Source organism: Chiloscyllium punctatum, chromosome 24, assembly GCF_047496795.1.
Source record: "Chiloscyllium punctatum isolate Juve2018m chromosome 24, sChiPun1.3, whole genome shotgun sequence".
Taxonomy (NCBI): Eukaryota; Metazoa; Chordata; class Chondrichthyes; order Orectolobiformes; family Hemiscylliidae; genus Chiloscyllium; species Chiloscyllium punctatum.
Window position 1 is genome coordinate 39,490,273 of NC_092762.1, and position 17,853 is coordinate 39,508,125.

At 44.8% G+C, this 17,853-nt stretch overlaps 1 long non-coding RNA gene across 2 annotated transcripts in view; it reads left to right on the top strand.

Annotated features, from left to right (window-relative positions):
* Positions 1-17,853, top strand: part of LOC140494469 (uncharacterized) — a 106,103-nt gene that overhangs the window by 33,816 nt on the left and 54,434 nt on the right. The window lies entirely within an intron of this gene.

Here is a 17,853-nt window from a genome sequence, read left to right on the forward strand (position 1 = left end):
GATTGTGTAACATTCTTACCTATTGTGCGGGGAAGAACATTCTAGTGAATTGGACGTCAGAGAAACCATCAGGTCTTATGGGGTGGCATAGGTGGGTGATGGTGCATCTCCCCCAAGACTACCTCGCAAATATGGTGCACCACAAAACAGCACAGTTTTACAAGAAATGGCAGCCCTTTTTAAATTATATTGACGCTGACTTATCAGCAATATTAATTAGGGCTGTGGTAGAGCCGCGGGAATCAATATGGGTGCCCATGGGGCCCCAGAAGGAGGAGGCTAGGGGGGGGATAAAGAATGCGGGTACTGTAAATGGTGCTCCCAGGGATGGGAGCCTCAATGGAGGTGTGATGAGTGAGATAGAATAAAGTAGTGAGATATTATTTAATTTGAGTTATTTGAATTTAGTTTAAGTTAGTATTCATTTAATATGTTTGTAGTTTACTAGATATGTTTGTTCTGGTAGAATAGTAGGTTGGTCATTAATAATAGTACTGTGTTATGGCTTTGTTGTACTGCCTTTTTTTCTGTTTGATGGTTTTTTTGTATATATATATATATGTTTTATAAAAGATTTTAAAAGGTTTTCAATAAAAAATATTTATTTAAAAAAAAGGATTCTTTGCCTTGTGGGCACCTTTACCCAGCCAAATATATTTATCTTTTAAAAACTTTATTTAACAAGAGTTTCCTGAGGTAAAAAAAGCAGAGTGCAGATACCCGACCTTGCTGTCACTTAGTTTTGCGACTATTTTACAAGCATAGTTCTAGGGATGAGGAACTTTGGTGTTGAGGATAGATTGAAGAAGTTGGCTCTGGTCTTCTTGGAGACAAGGTGGCAGAGAGAAAATCTGATAGAGGTTTTCAAATCATGAGCAGGCTGGATAGAGTAGATAGGGAGAAGCTGTTCCCACTCGTAAAAGAAAAAGGAACGAAAGAGTAGCGATTTAAAGTGCAGAAGAAGAGGTGCTAGAGGTCTTAAAAAGCATAAAGGTAGATAAATTCCCGGGACCTGATCAAGTGCATCCCAGGTCATTGTGGGGAAGAAATTGTCTTGATGGTAAGAGGCAGACCGTGATGGTTAAGGGTTGTTATTTAGACTGGAGGCCTGTGACCAGTGGTGTGCCACAAGGATCGGTGCTGGGTCCACTGTTGTTTGTCATATAAACTGTTTGGATGAGAATATAGGAGGCATAGTTAGTAAGTTTGTGGGTGACACCAAAATAGGTGTAATAGTGGACATGAAGGAGGTTATCTAAGAGTACAACAAGATTTTGATCAACTGGGCCAGTGGGCTGAGGAATGGCAATTGGAGTTTTAGATAAATGTGAGGTGTTGCATTTTGGTAAGACAAACCAGGTCAGGACTTACTCAGTTAATGGAGGGCCCCTGGGGAATGTTGTTGAACAGTGACTTAGGGGTGCAGGTACATAGTTCCTTGAAAGTGGTGTCACAGGTATACAATGGAGAAGAAGGCATTTGGCATGCTTCTCTTAATCGCTCAGAGCATTGAGTACAGGAGTTAGAATGTCATGTTGTGGCTGTACAAGGTATTGATAAGGCCACACTTGGAGTACTGCATACAATTCTGGTTGCCCTGCTATAGGAAGGGTGCTGTTATTAAACTGGAAAAGTCGCAAAAAAGATTTACAAGGATTTTACTGAGACTGGAGGGTTTGAGTTCTGATAGGCTGGATAGATTAGGACTTTCTTTCCCTGGAGCGTAGGATTCTGAGGGGTAACCTTTGTAGGGATTTATAAAATCATGAGGGTTATAAATAAGATGAATAGCCAAGGGTTTTCCTGAGGGTGGGCAAAACTAGAGGGCATTGATTTATGCTGAGGGGGAAAGATTTAGATTAGATTAGATTAGATTAGATTACTTACAGTGTGGAAACAGGCCCTTCGGCCCAACAAGTCCACACCACCCCGCCGAAGCGTAACCCACCCATACCCCTACATCTACATCTACCCCTTACCTAACACTACGGACAACTTAGCACGGCCAATTCACCTGACCTGCACATCTTTGGACTGTGGGAGGAAACCGGAGCACCCGGAGGAAACCCACGCAGACACGGAGAGAATGTGCAAACTCCACACAGTCAGTCGCCTGAGGCGGGAATTGAACCCGGGTCTCCGGCGCTGTGAGGCAGCAGTGCTAACCACTGTGCCACCGTGCCGCCCACTAAAAGGGACCTGCAGAATATCTTTTTCGCACAAAGGGTGGTGTGTGTTTGGAACAAGCTGCCAGAGGAGGTGGTAGAGGTAAATACAGTTGCAACATTTAAAAGACAGTTCAACAGCTACATGGATAGGAAAGGTTTATAGAGATTTGGGCCAAATGCAGGTAAGTGAGACTAGTGCAGTTTAGGAAACCAGGTCAGCATGGATGAGTTGGGCCAAAGCATCGATTTCCATGCTGTAAGACTCACCCTCGGATGCTGCCAGACCCACTGTGCCTTTTCCAGCGCCACACTTTTCAACTTTATGTACAAATGAAGTGAAAATTGTTGACAAGATGCTTTTCACAAAGGAAGTAGTTAGGATATGGAAAGCACTGCCTGGAATCCTGGGGGAGGCAGGCTCAATTATGGCATTCAAGAAGGCATTGGATGATCATTTGGAGAGAAATAGTACGCAGGGATGTGGGTAGAAGGCAGGAGACTTTCACCAGGACTGAATAGCCGCCTCCTGCATCCAAGCGATTCTGTGACTCTGCCTGGCTAATATGTGGAACAATGAGCACAGGCACATTAAAATGGTTTTCAGCCTTTCAAAAGCTCTCTGGCATTCCTCAGTCCAAACTACCTTTGTATTTTTCTGTAGTAGGTCTGTCCACGGAGCAACTAATGAGCTGAAGTATGGGGCTATTGTAGCCCTGGTGGGAACTGTGTGCTGGAAATCTAATCTGACAATTCCACAATGTGAAATCTGACCAATTTACTCACTTAGAGGTTAATGCCTCACTGTGAACACTCTCTCTGACTAAAGAAACTAACATATTATCAATGAATAAGAAACAAGAAACTATTTATAACAAACTAATGTGAAAAAAACATTATTAATTACTAATACGCAAACAAACTATATCCACTTTAAATACAAACACTGATATATTCATTCACACAGAAGGTGAACAAGACAGATGAGACAGATTCTTGTTTTGGAATATTATGGGTGGAAAATATAGGAAAAGAAAATATAAGTCTGGTTCAAGTTAAAAACAGAAATAAGCGCAATGAGGTAACTTTGCAGTTCTTTTTGTATCTTGGTGATTACCACATTGTTGATCTTCAGTTACATAGTTGGTATTCAATCTGAAATAAATGTTTTAAAGACATACAGATGTACAGCATGGAGACAGACCCTGCGGTCCAACACGTCCATGCCGACCAGATATCCTAAATTAATCTAGTCCCATTTGCCAGCACTTGGCCCATATTCCTTTAATCCCTTCCTATTCATATACCCACCAAGAGGCTTTTTAACTGTTGTACTTGTACCAGCCTCCACCACTTACTCTGGCAGCTCATTCAATTCATACACCATCCTCTGCATGAAAGATTTACTCCTTACGTTCCTTGCCCTCTAATCTGGACTCCCCCATCCCAGGGAAAAAAACTCTGTCTATTTATCCCATCCATGCCCCTCATGATTTTATAAACCTCTATCAGGTCACCCCTCAGCCTCTGATGCACCAGGGAAAACAGCCCCAGCCTGTTCAGCCTCTCCCTATAGCTCAACCCTTCCAATCCTGGCAACATCCTTGTGAATCTTTTCTGAACCCTTTCAAGTTTCACAAAGTTAAAAATCACACAACACCAGGTTATAGTCCAACAGGTTTATTTGGAAGCAGTAGCTTTCGAAGCACGGCTCCTTCATCAGGTGGTTATGGAGCAGAATCATACAACACAAGACTTTATAGCAACAGGATTGCAGTGTCATGGATGTAATATTAAACAAATTTAGCTCAAGTCTTTCGTCCCTTAGAATGATCATGTTAGTTTCAGTTCCTTCGTATGTAAATCCCAAAACTTTTTTAAAGTTACATTCTCAGCTCAGATAATGCATTGAAGGTGTGAAGTTAGTCTGTCTGTGTCCCAGTGTTAGGTCAGACTGATTCTATTTCTAAAGTGGGATTTACAGAATCTTCCATGGATTTATGCAGTTTTTGAGCAAAAAAAAACCATTTCTTACAGTCTGGAAAATCCACCCCACCCCGCCTCCCACCCCCTGCAGAAGTTGCAATTTACCCAAGCTTAATAAGAGGCCGCCTGTGACACCAGATAAAAGAGCTGAGTCAATTGTTAAGTCTCTGTAGTGCCTGCCTGGGCAGCATCAAAGGGAGCATTCGCGTGGGATATAATAAACGAGGAAGAACATTCATTTTAACCAGAGCTATTCTACCCAACCAGGATATCGGAAGATCCTCTCAGCACTGATGGTCCTGTTTTATCTCCTCTAGCAACCGCACAAAGTTAGCTTTATATAATTCGTCAAAGGCCGGGGTGATAAAAATGCCTAAATACAGGAAATTTCCCTGTGACCATCTGAAAGGGAAACTAATTCCACCCCAAGATCGGGTACTCTAATAAGACCCCCGACAAGCATGGCCTCTGACTTCATAAAATTGATCTTATACCCCGAGAAAGCGCCAAATAAATTAATCACTTATACTTAACATGGGAACAGATATCATCGGGTTAGTTAGAAAGAGAAGAACCTCATCCATGTAAAGGGTGATCTTATGACTTCCTGATCCTGCCTCTGGGGCAGTTATATTGGGGTCCCTCCGGATGGCCTCTGCCAACGGCTCAATCACCAATGTAAATAGTAACGGGGAAAGGGGGCACCCTGCCTCTGCCAGTGCTAAAGTTGTCAGACCTTATACCATTAGTGAGAACCGCCGCTTTCGGGTCACTATGTGACACTGCCACCCACCTGGCGAAGACCCCTCCAAGGCCGAACCGTTCCAGGGTGTAAAAGAGGTACGGCCACTCCACCTGGTCAAACACTTTCTCTGCATCTAGGGAGACTACCAAGCCCAGAATCGAACCTTGCTAGCACTCCTGGATCATATTTAGCACTCTCCTAATATTATTCGAGGATCTGTGACCCCTAATAAAACCAGTCTGGTCCTCCTTTACGATGAAGGACAAGACCTTCTCCAGCCTCAACGCCAGCATTTTCGACAAAATTTTAAAGTCCACATTTAGTAAGACCATAAGACATAGGAGTGGAAGTAAGGCCATTCAGCCCATCGAGTCCACTCCACCATTCAATCATGGCTGATGGGCATTTCAACGCTATTTACCCGCACTCTCCCCCATCCCTTAATTCCTTGCGAGATTAAGAATTTATCAATCTCTGCCTTGAAGATATTTAATGTCCCGGCCTCCACTGTGCTCCGTGGCAATGAATTCCACAGGGCCACCGCTCTCTGGCTGAAGAAATGTCTCCTTGTTTCTGTTTTAAATTGATCCCCTCGAATTCTAAGGCTGTACCCATGGGTCCTAGTATCCCCACCAGATGGAAACAAATTCCCAGCGTCCACCCTTTCTAAGCCATGCAATATCTTGTAAGTGTCTATTAGATCTCCCCTCAACCTTCTAAACTGCAATAAATACAATCCCAGGATCCTCAGCCATTTATCATATGTTAGGCCTACCATTCCAGGGATCATCAGTGTGAATCTCTATTGGACACGCTCCAGTGCCAGTATGTCCTTCCTGAGGTGTGGGGCCTAAAACCGGACACAGTATTCTAAATGGGGCCTAACCAGAGCTTCAGAAAGTCTCAGTAGCACATTGCTGCTTTTACATTCCAACTTGCAAGTCAACCTTTAGAGAATCCTGGACTAGCACTCCCAGATCCCTCTGTACTTTGGCTTTAGGAATTTTCTCACCGTTTATAAAATGCCTGTATTCTTTTTTCCGAAGTAAAACCGGGATAAGGTTTTACAAACCCACTGACTCCCACAGATACCTGGATTACACCTCTTCCCACCCTACCTCCTGCGAAAATGTCATCCCGTATTCCCAATTCCTCCACCTCCGCTGTATCTGTTCCCAGGAGGACCAGTCCCACCACAGAACACACCAGATGGCCTCCTTCTTTAGAGATCACAATTTCCCTTCCCACGTAATTAAAGATGCCCTCCAATGCATCTCATCCACATCCCGCACCTCCGCCCTCAGACCCCACCCCACCAACCGTAACAAGGACAGAACCCCCGGTCCTCACTTTCCACCCCACCAACCTTCGCACTAACTGCATCATCCACCGACATTTCTGCCACCTCCAAACGGACCCCACCACCAGAGATATATTTCCCTCCCCACCCCTTTCCGCTTTCCACAAAGACCGTTCCCTCCGTGACTACCTGGTCAGGTTCACGCCCCCCAACAACCCACCCTCCCATCCTGGCACCCTCCCCTGCCACCGCAGGAATTGCAAATCCTGTGCACACAGCTCCTCCCTCACCTCCATCCAAGGCCCTAAAGGAGCCTTCCACATCCATCAAAGTTTCACCTGCACATCCACCAATGTCATTTATTGTATCCGTTGCTCTCGATGCAGTTTCCTCTACATTGGGGAGACTGGACGCCTCCTCGCAGAGTGCTTCAGGGAACGTCTCTGGGACACCCGCACCAATCAACCCCACCGCCCTGTGGCCCAACATTTCAACTCCCCCTCCCACTCTGCCGAGGACATGCAGATCCTGGGCCTCCTTCACCACCGCTCCCTCACCACCTGACGCCTGGAGGAAGAACGCCTCATCTTCCGCCTCGGAACACTTCAACCCCAGGGCATCAATGTGGACTTCACCAGTTTCCTCATCTCCCTTCCCCCCACCTCACCGCAGTTCCAACCTTCCAGCTCAGCACCGCCCTCATGACCTGTCCTACCTGCCAATCTTCCTTCCCAACTATCTGCTCCACCCTCCCCTCTGACCTATCACCTCCATCCCCACCCCCATCCCCATTCACCAATTGTACTCTTTGCTACCTTCTCCCCAGCCCCACCTCGGTTAAAGTCTCCCCCTTAACTGACTGAAACAGTCCGTGACCCCCCCGGGGAGGAAGAACCCCATTTATAGTGCGCCGAGTGAGAACAGTAAACAGTTCATATAAACTTGAAAATACAACTACGAAAACTACCAAATCAAAACTTCTAACAACTATTTCTACAATGAACCAACATAAAACACAAATAAAAGTAAACTTTCCCCCTTGCCCACAGGGGGCGCCCATACTACTCAGTAACCACTTCATGGCTCCTTCCAGCTGAAGCCACACCCCCAACCCAGACAAAACAAAGTATATAAAAGTCACACACATCTTACAATAAGAAAATTAAAAGTGGGCATTCAACCCATCCCATCCATACTTTGACCCTAGGCACTCCTGGTAAAAAAAATGAACCCACCATCCCTCCCCCACCCTGTACTAAAAAAAGAGAGAAATGATGAGGGAATGATAGAAAAACAAAGGATAACGGGAGGGGAGAAAGAAGGGAGAGGAGAGAGAAAGAGAGAGAAAGAAACAAAAGGGAAGACCCCCATATATTAAAAAGACAAAACCAGGTGAACCAGCCAAGCTACAGAGAAAACAAAGTGACCCTGATTGTCCATATTATTTGAGCCAGCCAGTCTATTTTAAGTTGTCCAGGAAGTCCTCTGCCTTTTCCGATGAGTCAAAATTAAACACGGACTCCCCTTGGCTGAATCGTAATATTGCTGAATATTCCAGTCCCTCAGCCTCTGTTTTACCACATCAAAGGCTTTCCTGTTATGGATCACGTCTGCAGAAAAGTCTTGAAAGAACATAATCCGTGATCCTTTGTACATTAGAGCCTGTGGATCTTTCCCCAGAGCTCTCGAGACTTCCAGCATCATTTGCTTATCTCCATAGTGCTGAGTCGCACAAGGACCAGGCAGGGGCGCTGGTCCGACCAGGGCCTACGCACTGCGACCTGGTGGGCCTGCTCAAACTCCAGCCGGCCCAACCCGACTTCCAGCTTCAAAAACTGTGGGAGTCATTGCTCCAAGAAGCTGACCAGCTGGCCTCCCTCTCCCTGCTCTGGCAGCCCAATCAGGCGGATGATCTTCCTACGGCCTTGATTTTCAAGGTCGTTGACCTGCTCTACTCAGGCCCGTACCTGCCATTCCAGGGCCTGGACCTGGCCCTCTGAAGATTCCACCGCACATTTGGAAGCTGCAGCTCACCGCTCCACCTCCGTGACTTGCCTTCCGAGACACTGGATCTCCTGGTCATGCTTCTGCAGCTTGGCCGTTATCGGTTCCATCCTGGTCCGGGTCACCTCTATCGCTGAATTAGTCTTTTCTCGGAGTTCACGAACTCTGAGACCAGGTTTTACTCCACAGGTGAGCCCCTGGGGTGGGCGCGGAGGCTAACACCACGGCCACGGGTGTGTCCATAGCTGCAGGGGAGTGCCCTGCTTGTTGTGATCCTCATAGTCCTTTTCCCTTAGTCATTTCCGTTTCTTTAAAAAAAGCACTGACACTAATAATTAACAGTTCGAGGGGTCTAGAACCAGTGATTTACACCACAGAGAGTAAAAAGGGAGGGTGAATGCACCACTTTGTCTGGGTTTCTAGGCAGACTTAATGGATCGCCGCCATCTTGGATCTCCCACTTAAATGTCCCCAATGTCTCTGACTCTACTACTACTGTTGGCAGTGCATTCCACACACGCATCACTTTCTGTGTAAAGAATCTCTCTCTGACATCTCCCCTAAACCTTCCTCCAATCACCTTAAAATTATGCCCCTTCATGTAACCCATTTCCACCCTGGGCAAAGGTCTGTGGCTATCCACTGTATCTATACCTCTCATCATCTTGTACACCCCTATCAAGTCACCTCTCATCCTTCTTTGCTCCAGTGAGAAAAGCCCTGGCTTCCTCAACCTTTCTTCATAAGACATGCCCTCCAGTCCAGGCATCCTGGTAAATCTCTGCACCCTTTCTAGAGCTTCCACATCCTTCCTATAATGAAGCGACCAGAACTGAACACAATATTCCAAGTGCAGTCAACCAGGGCTTTATAGAGTTGCAGTATAACCTCATGGCTCTTAAACTCAAACCCCCACTAATGAAAGCCAACGCACCATACGCCTTCTTAACAACCCTATCAACTTGGGTGGCAACTTTGAGGGATGTATGGACACAGAACCCAAAATCCTTCCGTTCCTCCACACTGCCAAGAATCCTGCCTTCAATCCTGAATCTGCATTCAAATTCGACTTCCAATATTGTGATATTAAAGAGTTGACTTGCTCTGCTGACCTGCAGGAAATTGGATGTCCCGAGGCTAGGATGGGATGCCTCTGAGTTACAGATAGATTGTAAGAAATCACCTTGTCATACCTTCTTATCCAGAGCCATTTGATGGCCATTTCCTTGCAATTCAGAGCTATTTACATTTTCATCCCCTATTCAGAAATCTGTAAGAACTTCACAGTTGGAATTCTGACTGTTCCCTGTAGTTAGAAAAATACAATTCACACCAGATCCGGCCATTAAGCGATGATTTGCATCACATTATTTCTGGAGGTGAGGTGGTCACTGCATTGTGTCTTGAGTGACATATGATTGTGAGGGAGTGACTAGGGATTGTCTTGTGAGCATTACTGACTGTGATGTAAAGAGTTTGTATAAAGGAAGGACTGGTTCCTTTGTTCAGAGAGCTTCTCTGAACACGCTTCGCAACCATGGGCAAGGGGTGTTCCTGGTTTCTCCAAAGCTTGTACTGTACTGTGCTTAATAAAAGTTTGCTTGTTCACAGACGTTGGTGTGTTGCAGTTGCATCGTGTGTAAGAACCTCAGAAAAAAAGAACCTAAGAAAATGAATGACTTTACACTTTTCCAGGTTGAATTCCATCTGCCACTTCTCAGCCAATGTCCTGTTGCAACCTACAACAGCCCTCCACACTATCCACCATTCCACCCACCTTCATGTCATTGGCAAACTTACTAACCTACCTTTCACTTCCTCATCCAAGTCATTTATAAAAATCACAAAGAGCAGAGGTTCCCGAACAGAACCCTGCAGAACACCACAGGTCACCGACCTCCAGGCTGAGTACTTTCCATCTACTACCACCCTCAGTCTTCTATGGGCTAGCCAATTCTACAAGAAGACAGTCAAATTTCTCTGTATCGCATGCCTCCTTACTTTCTGAATGAGTGTACCCTGGCGAACCTTATTAAACACTTTGCTAAAATCCATCTATACCACATCCACTGCTCTACCTTCTTCAATGTGCTTTGTCACATCTGCACATCCACAAAGAATTCAATAAGGCTTGTGTGAAGCATGACCTGCTCTTCAGAAAGCCATGCTGAGTATCTCAAATAAAGCTATGCTTTAATTATAAACCCAGTCTGTCAGAATTCTCTCCAATAATTTGCCCACCACTGATGTAAGACTGACTTGTCTGTAATTCCCACTTTCTTGAACAACGGAATAACATTTGCCACCTCCTAATCATCTGATACTACAGGGCAACCTTGATTATCTGAACATCAATTATCCGAATTCCGGAATATCTGAACAAGATCTCAAGGTTCTGGTGTTTGGGTAAACCATGCTACCCGGCATTCGATTATCCGAACAAAAGACTCCCGGCCCGTGCCATTTGGATAATTGAGGTTGTTCTGTACTCCAGTAGAGAGTGAGGACACAAAGATCATCACCAAAGGTGCAGCAATCTCTTCCCTTGCTTCCTGTAGCAACCTTGGGTATATCCCGTCTGGCCCAGGGGACCTATCTATCCTCATGTTTTTCAAAATTTCCAGCACATCCCCCTTCCTAACATCAACCTGTTCTAGCATATCAGTCTGTTTCACACTGTCCTCAGAAATGTCAAGGTCCCTCTCAGTCATGAATACTGAAGTGAAGTATTCAGTAAGGACCTCCTCTACTTCCTCTGACTCCAGGCACAAGTTCCCTCCACTATCTCTGATTGGCCCTACCCTCACTCTGGCCATCCTCTTGTTCCTCATATAAGTATAGAATACCTTGGGATTTTCTTTAATCCTACCTGCCAAGGCTTTATCATGCCCCCTTCTAGCTCATCTAAGTCCATACTTCAGTTCCTTCCTGGCTGCCTTATAACCCTCTAAAGCCCTTCTGATCCTTGCTTTCGCAACCTTAAGTAAGTTTCCTTCTTCCTCTTGACTAGATGTTCCACATCTCTTCTCATCCAAAGTTCCTTCACCCTACCATCTCTTCTCTGCCTTAGTGCTGGATAGGTTTGTCCCACTATCAGCAAGTGCTCCCTAAACAACCTGTCTGCATTTCTGTCATGCGTTTCCCTGAGAATATCTGTTCCCTATTTATGCTCCACAGTTCCTGCTAAATAGCATTGTAATTCCCCCTCCTCCAAATACTTTTTCATATCGCCTGCTCCTATCACTCTCCATGATTATAGTGAAGGTCAGGGAGTTGTGATCACTATCACAAAATTCTCTCCCACCAAGAGATCTGACACCTAACCTTGTTCGTTGCCTAGCACTACATCCAATATGGCCTCCCCTCCAGTCAGCCTATCTACATATTGAGTCAGGAATTCTTCTGGACGCACCTGACAAAATCTGCTCCATCCAATCAAGTTAGTGAGACATCTTTTCTGATGCACAAAGCCATTTTGACTATCACTAATCAGTCCTGCCTTTACAAATACATGCAAATCCTGTCCTTCAAGACTCCCTCCAACAATTTGCCCACCACCAATGTCAGGCTCACTGGTCTATAGTTCCCTGGCTTTCCTTACCATGTTTCTTAATAAGTGACACCACGATTGCCAACCTCCAGTCTTCAGGCACCTCACCTGTGGTTCCACACATAGGCTGCCTTGCCGATCTTCGAGGGGACCTTAACCCTATTTGCCAAAGCTATTTCATGTCACCTCTTTGCCCTCCTGATCTCCCTCTTAAGTATACTCCTACTGCCTTTATATTCTTCTAAGGATTCACTTGATTTCTGCTGTCTATACGTTGTATATGCTTCCTTCTTTTTCTTAATCAAACTCTCAATTTCTCTAGTCATCCAGCATTCCCTACACCTACCAGTCTTGCCTTTCACCCTAATAGTAACATATTGTCTCTCAACTCTCATTATCTCTTTTCTGAAAACTCTTCATTTTCCAGCCATCCTTTTACCTGCTAACATGTACCCACCACCACCCCCCCCCCCCCCCCCCCCGCCCAATCAACTTTTGAAAGTTCTTGCCCAATACCATCAAAACTGACCCTCCTCCAATTTAGAACTTTAACTTTTAGGTCCAGTCTATCCTTTTCCATCACTATTTTAAAATTAATTGAATTATGGTCGCTGGCCCCAAAGTGCTTCCCCACTGACACCTCAGTAACTTGCCTGGGTTTATTTCCTGAGAGTAGATCAAGTTTTGCACCTTCTCTAGTTGGTACATCCACACACCTAACAAATTCCTCTCCACTAAACCCTTAACACTATGGCAGTCCCAGTCTATGTTTGGAAAGTTAAAATCTCCTACCATAGCCACCGTATTATTCTTACAAATAACTGAAATCTCCTTACAAATTTGTTTCTCAATTTCCCACTGACTATTAGGAGGTCTATAATACAATCCCAATAAGGTGATCATCCCTTTGTTTCTCAGTTCCACCCAAACAACTTCCCTGGATATATTCCCCAGAATCTCCTCCCTAAGTACAGCAGTAATGCTATCTCTTATCAAAACGCCACTCCCCCTCCTCTCTTGCCCCCCTTTCTATCCTTCCTATAGCATTTGTATCCTGGAATATTAAGTTTCCAGTCCTGTCCATCCCTGAGCCACATCCCAATCCCATGTTCCTAACCATGCCCTGAGTTCACATGCCTTCCCCGTTAGGCCTCTTGCATTGAATTAAATGCAGTTTAATTTATCAGTCCTACCTTGTTCTCTGCTTTGTTCCTGCCTGCCCTGACTGTTTGACTCGCTCCTTTTCCCAGTATCAGTCTCAGACTGATTTCCTTCCTCACTATCTCCCTGGATCCCACTTTTAGGTTCTTTTTCTGGAGATCCTTACACCCTTGGTGCAACTGCAACATGCCAACTTCTGTGAACAACCAAAATTTTATTAAGCAAGTACAAGCTTTCTGGACGAACCCTTAACACACTTCACAGGGCTTGTGGAGCGGTGTCAAGAGATCTAACTGAACAAAAGAAACAGTCCTTCCAAGAGTTTCACATCACAGTCAGTAATGCCCACGAGATAACCCCCAGCCACTCGCCACTCAAGACACAATGTAGTGACCACGTCATTTCCAGTGATAATGTGATTAAATCATTCCTTAATGGCAAGACCTGGTGTAAATTGTATTTTTTTGTAGTAGTAATGTAGTAATGTGGGGTGTGGTCAGAATTTTAACTGCAATGTTCTTATTGATTCTGAATAGGGGATGACATAAATTTACTCTGAATAGTAAGAGATGATAATGTAAATTTTCTCTGAATAATGGGAGATGATAATACCTGCAAGGCAAAGAAACATACCACCCTACCCCCAGGGCATCCAATTTCTTGAAGGTGAGCAAAGCAAATTAACCCCTTAACATCTCACCACCAAACCCAGCCTGACTACTTTAAATCCTCCCTAGCAGTTCTAGCAAATCTCCCTGACAGTATATTAGTCCCCTTCCAATCCAGATGCAATCCATCCTTCTTGTACAGGTCATTTCTACCCCAGAAGAGATTCCAATGATCCAAAAATATGAACCCTTCTCCCCTGCGCCAGCTCCTCAGCCATGCATTCATCTGCTCTATCCTCCTATTCCTACCCTCACTAGCTTGTAGAACCAGGAATAATCCAGGACCTCCTTTTTAAATTCCTGCCTAACTTTCTATATTCTCTCTTCAGAATATCATCCTTTCCCCTTCCTATGTTGTTTGTTCTGTGCTGCTCCTCCCTCCCTTTGAGAATATTCTGCAGTCTCTCCAAGATATCCTTGATCCTGGCACCAGGGAGGCAACACACCATTCTGATTTCTCACTGAAACATCTGTCTGTGCCTCTGACTAGAGAGTCCCCTATCAGAATCAAATGCCTGGAACCTGACATATGCCTCATTACATTAGAGACAATCTCGGTTCCAGAAACTTGGCTGCTTGTACTATATTCCCCTGAGAATCCATCACCCCCTCCATTTTCCAAAACAGCATCCTTATTTGAGATGGGGATAGCCACAGGAAACTCCTGTACTACCTGCCTACCCCTCCTAACTTTCCTGCCTGACTGTATCTGCGGTTTTCTCCCTTCCTGTAACTGCCATCTATCACAACCCCTAATTCCTATAAATTCCTCATTGCCTCTAACTACTGCTCCAACTGATCAATGCAATCTGATAGGATTCACAACCAAACACACTTACTGCTGACATATGCATCTGTATCATGGATACTCTCCCTAAACTCCAACATCTGACCAGAAGAGCACATCACTCTACTGAAGGCCATCTTTGCTCCCTAACAGAACCAGAAAATAGCAGTCTTACTGCTTAACAAAACACTTCTCCAGGCTAATTTAGTACCTATGTGTTATATTCTTAAAATTTAATCAAGCAACAGATCTAAATAAAACATGTCATCAAAAAATAACCCACTCTACTCACTATTGTAAATTTACATCAAGGTTATATTTAAAAACTACGTACTTAGCTTCTCCCATGCTATGAGCTGTCCGACACAGGTTCCCCCAAGGTGAGCTGTGAATTTTGCTATTTGTTAATTTTTCTTAGGCACACTCCAATTCCAAGAAATACTTGAGTCAAAGGCAGTAGCTGTGCAGATTCACTGCTGTATCAGACAGTAGTCTCTCTCGGTTTCTCTCTCTCTCTCCCCCCGACCATGTTTTCTCAACCTTTGTCTCTCTTCCTCCTTTTTAAAAGTGCCATCATTTCGATATTCTTTTATCAAAGTTACAGAATAATGCAACAGCTTATAAAACAGTACTTACTGCTCCTGGAATTCGAGGAAATCACCTCCAACATCTAACATGCCTCAAAAAGGGAGCAGCTCTTACAGCTACAACATTTTCCCCTCCTCCATCTTGGACTACCTAGAAGCCTTTTGGTTAAAGTTTAGTGGCGGAGTTATCAAATCATCTCTGGAACAGACTTTTTCTTTTGAAAAGTAAAGAAGTTAGTCTCTATGTTATCTCCATCGTATACTTTGGGGTGGGGAGGGGGTGGTGATGGTGGTGGGAATAGCAGTCTGGTCTACTCCATAAAATCATTTTGCCTCTAAATGATACTGTCTACTTATATTGCTGTATTTGTTGCAAATTAGAAGAATGAGAAGTGTCCTTATTGAAACGTAGAGGATTCTTAGGGGATTTGACAGGGTAGCTGTGAAAAAATTGTTTGCCCTTATGGGAGATTACAGGACCAGAGGGCATAATCTCAGAATGTTAGGTCACATGTTTAAGATAGAGATGAGGAGGAATTTCTTTTCTAAGAGGATAGTGAGTTTGTGGAATTCTTTACCACAGAGGGCTGGTGAAACAGGGTCATTAGTATATTCAAGACTGAGATAGACAAATTTTTAATCAGTAAGGAAATCAAGGTTGTGGGCAAAAGACAGGAAAGTGGAGTTAAGGATTGTTAAGTCAGCCATGATCTCATTAAATGGCAGAGCATACTTATAGAGTCATAGAGATGTACAGCACGGAAACAGCCCCTTCGGCCCATCTCGTCCATGCTGATCAGATATCCTAACCTAATCTAGTCCCACCTGCCAGCACTTGGCCCAAATCCCTCCAAACCCTTCCTATTCATATACCCATCCAGATGCCTTTTAAATGATTCAATTGTACCAACCTTCACCATTTCTTCTGGCAGCTCATTCCATACCCTCTACATGAAAAAGCTGCCCCATAGGTCCCTTTTATATCTTTCCCCTCTCACCCTAAACCTATGCCCTCTAGTTCTGGACTTCCCCACCCCAGGGAAAAGACCTTGTCTATTTGCCCTTTTCCATGATTTCATAAACTTCTATATGGTCACCACTCAGCCTCCAACGCTGCAGAGAAAATAGTCACAGCCTATCCAACCTCTCCATATAGCTCAAATCTTACAACCCTGGCAACATCCTTGTAAATCTTTTCTAAACCCTTTCAAGTTTCACAACATCCTTCCGATAGGAAGGAGACCAGAATATTCCAAAGTGGCCTAACTAATGTCCTGTACAGCCACAACATGACCTTTCAAATAGATGGGCTGCATCTGCTTCTGCTCTTATGTCTTATGAGGTAAAAACAATGACTGCAGATGCTGGAAATCAGATTCTGGATTAGTGGTGCTGGAAGAGCACAGCAGTTCAGGCAGCATCCAAGTAGCTTCGAAATCGACGTTTCGGGCAAAAGCCCTTCATCAGGAATAAAGGCAGAGAGCCTGAAGCGTGGAGAGATAAGCTAGAGGAGGGTGGGGTGGGGAGAAAGTAGCATCGAGTACAATGGGTGAGTGGGGGAGGGGATGAAGGTGATAGGTCAAGGTGGAGAGGGTGGAGTGGATAGGTGGAAAAGAAGATAGGCAGGTAGGACAAGTCCGGACAAGTTATGGGGACAGTTACTGAGCTGGAAGTTTAGAACTAGGGTGAGGTGGGGGAAGGGGAAATGAGGAAACTGTTGAAGTCCACATTGATGCCCTGGGGTTGAAGTGTTCCGAGGCGGAAGATGAGGCGTACTTCTGCCTCGGAACACTTCAACCCCAGGACATCAATGTGGACTTCAACAGTTTCCTCATTTCCCTTTCCCCCACCTCACCCTATTTCTAAACTTCCAGCTCAGTAACTGTCCCCATAACTTGTCCGGACTTGTCCTACCTGCCTATCTTCTTTTCCACCTATCCACTCCACCCTCTCCACCTTGACCTATCACCTTCATCCCCTCCCCCACTCACCCATTGTACTCGATGCTACTTTCTCCCCACCCCACCCTCCTCTAGCTTATCTCTCCACGCTTCAGGCTCACTGCCTTTATTCCTGATGAAGGGCTTTTGCCTGAAACGTCGATTTCGAAGCTACTTGGATGCTGCCTGAACTGCTGCGCTCTTCCAGCACCACTAATCCAGAATCCTATGTCTTATGGTCTAACTATCCCAGTATTTCAGGAGTGACCAATTGGAAAACAGCAGCTACAATTTGTGAATTGTCGACATCTCCATCTGCCTCACTTTCACAGTTCTTATCACTAGATTTACTGCCGAACTTACTTGCTCCTTCCCAGCTCCCTCTCCACAACCTTAACATGTTGATGTGCTATAACCAATTCTTCTTCCTCCAATTTGGTGTTTCTGTAAGAAAATTAACATTATAAACCCCTGAATTACCTTATGTGGACCACTGAATCTCACTTTCAGGAGTTCCTTTTGCAGTGATAATAACCTTAACGTATTGCTTCCTGCTTGAAATGTTCTGGTTTCCACACACCCATTTTTCATCCTTGCTTGTGAAGTGTTTAAGTGCCCTTGTACTAATCTGCATGCTTATGTGATTCCCTCCATGGCATGGGGCAGAATCTTATAGGAGTCTGAGTGACATGGGATTGGTGAGATTTGTAGCAGTCAGATGAGAAGTCCCACCCCAACATCAAGATCATCTCACTCCATCTTTTATGCTTTTCACACGTGACATAGAACATAGAAAAATACAGCGCAGTACAGGCCCTTTGGCCCTCGATGTTGCGCCGATCCAAGCCCACCTAACCTACACTAGCCAACTATCCTCCATATGCCTATCCAATGCCCGTTTAAATGCCCATAAAGAGGGAGAGTCCACCACTGCTACTGGCAGGGCATTCCATGAAATCA